We start from the raw sequence: 2533 nt of genomic DNA, 5'->3' as shown, positions 1-2533 counted from the left end.
TTCTTTCTTTCTTTCTTTCTTTCTTTCTTTCTTTCTTTCTTTCTTTCATTTTTTTTATTCCTTTCTTTCTTTCCTACATGACACAGTGCCTAGGTTTCTGAACCTAGAGTAAGGAAGAACTGAGATCTAATCAAATCTTATTTGTATGATCCTGTGTGCCACTTAGCCTTTATCTGCCTCAAATCCCTCATCTATAAAATGGGCATAATACCATATCTCCCAGGGTATTGTGAGGACAAAATGAGATACTACTTATAAAGCACTTTGCAAATGACAAAGTGCTGTATAAATGATATGTATCATCATGGGGAAAATATTCCCAATAGAAAGATGAGATTTAAGAAATTAAATAAATATAAAATATATTAGATAAAAAGGTAATCTTAGAAAAATTGCTAACAGCTGGGGGACAGGAAAAAGGCTGTGACTAAAGGTAAGAATTCACTTAATTTTTTGAAGAGAGGGATACTAGGAATAGAAATAAGGGAACAAAGAATTCCATTAGTGGACAGGGTACATCTTATATAAAGGCAAGCAGAAGGAGTTTGGCATTCAAATAACAGTAAAAAGCTCAGAATAGCTGGATTCTAAAGTGTGTGCAGAGGATTAACGTATAAAAAGTGGAGAGGGATAGATTACAGTAGCAGCAAGCACCCCAAGCGTCCTCAGGGTTTGCTGCCACCACAGGTTCTTGGATCTGCTTTGTTAAAGGAAAGCAACTCAAAATGGGTTAACAAGCTTACTTTAATCAGTCAGACCATATATCCTTTACCTTGTTCAGGGGAAAAAGGTCAGCACCCAGAACTTCAAAGTATACAGGCAGAATTATCAAGACAGAAACAGATCAAGTAGACAGCTTTCCAAACTGTCCAGCCATTACATCCATACCCAATTAACATCTGGGTTTCAACATCTGGGTTTTTCAAAGCCGGGGAGGCTCTGTACAACAGCTTCCCAGAATCCATATCAAATCACAGAACATTTCTCAAAGTGAGCCCCCAAAACAAAGCCTCACATCAGGGCTTATATAGCCTTCTCCTGGCTCAGAGAATGTAACAACCTTTTGGACCCACTGACCAATCAAAAAGTATCAACTGAAAAACAAGCCTCCCACCCCAGGCTCCAGGTGCACTTTAGCCTAGGGGCAGGGAAGATCTTTAAATTTACATTCCCATTACAATTACAAAAAGAGACTGTGATACAAAACTGGTGTTTTCATTTGATCTTGGCAACAATAAAGAACCACTGCAGTTCACTATTCCTGAAGGGGAGGTGTGACATGGTCAAACCTAGACTTTATTTAAAACAACAAAACAAACAAATAAACAAACAGAAACATGTACTTTCTCAGATCAAGGGAGGAACAAGAGATTTGGGGAAGGAAGTTTAGTTAGAAGACCAATGAAGTGGTCTAGGCAAGAGGTGATGAAGATAGTGCCTATGGGATTAGAGAGAAAGGGATATATAGGAGAGACGTTAACAATGGCAGAAACCAACAGATTTCACATGACTAGGTGGGATAAATGAAAATATTATGTGGAGGATCACAGTGAAATTCTGAGACTGGGTCCCCTGGAGGATGGTGTAGTCTTTGACAATTATAGGGAAATTCAGAAATGGAAAGGGAAGGCCTGGGAGAAGATAATGAATTATCTTTTGGCTACATTGACTTGAAACAAATGTAACAGTACAATTTGAGATTTTCTTTTGCCTTTTTGGAGGGCAGTTGGCGTTAAGTAACTTGTGCAAGGTTACACGGCAAATTTTTTTGTGTGGATGTTAAGTGTCTGAGGCCAAAGCTGGCCGGAGTTTTACTCTCTACTCCACTTAGCCTGCCCCCAAATTGAGATTCTTAAAAGTTAGTGGTACATGATTGTAGCTCAGCAGAGATAACAAGACTGGCAGTAGAGATGTAGAAATCAGTTGCATAGAGGTGATGGTTGCATTCATTGAACCTGATGAAGTCATAGCACTTGGATTTCTGCCAGCAGTCACCATGGTTCCTACTAAAGAGAATAAGAGAAGTGATCTTGAGAAGTAGTACGTTAAGGTCTATGAAGGAAATGGAATTTAAAAGGAAGGTAAATGTCAACAACCTGAGTTGTTTTAAAACAGAGCAGGAAAGGCAGAAGCAGGGATGCCCTAGAAATCACAAGGAAAGGTTTCTCCTGCCTCAAGTTTGCTGGCTTAGTGAAGGGCTTAAGAAATGGCTTTATGGCTTAGGTTCATTGTTTGGTGACAGGTTGCTGTTCTGGGAGAATAATCATGAGTAATTTAAGACAGTTAACTGTTAATCATTCAATAAACACACATGTGTTAATGAATATTGTGTGCTAAGTGTTCTCCTCCACTCTGGGGAGATAATAGATATAGGTTTATCTACCTACCTACCTACCTACCTATCTATATATCTGTCTGTCTGTCTGTCTATCTGTCTGTCTGTCTGTCTGTCTGTCTATCCATCCGTCTGTCTATCCATCCGTCTGTCTATCTATCTATCTATCTATCTATCTATCTATCTATCTATCTATCT

General features: G+C 38.8%; 1 pseudogene; it reads right to left on the bottom strand.

The window, feature by feature from the left end:
• LOC138163330 (olfactory receptor 5D13-like) overlaps nucleotides 1-1998 on the bottom strand; it is an 11102-nt pseudogene extending 9104 nt beyond the window's left edge.
• Between the last annotated feature and the right edge of the window lie 535 nt (nucleotides 1999-2533).

Source organism: Petaurus breviceps, unplaced genomic scaffold (genome assembly GCF_028583685.1).
Source record: "Petaurus breviceps papuanus isolate PSGF00001 unplaced genomic scaffold, PetGlider_PUasm1.0 188, whole genome shotgun sequence".
Lineage (NCBI taxonomy): Eukaryota > Metazoa > Chordata > Mammalia > Diprotodontia > Petauridae > Petaurus > Petaurus breviceps.
The sequence above is the reverse complement of the archived record's forward strand: the minus strand, read 5'-3'. Positions and strand labels throughout refer to the sequence as shown.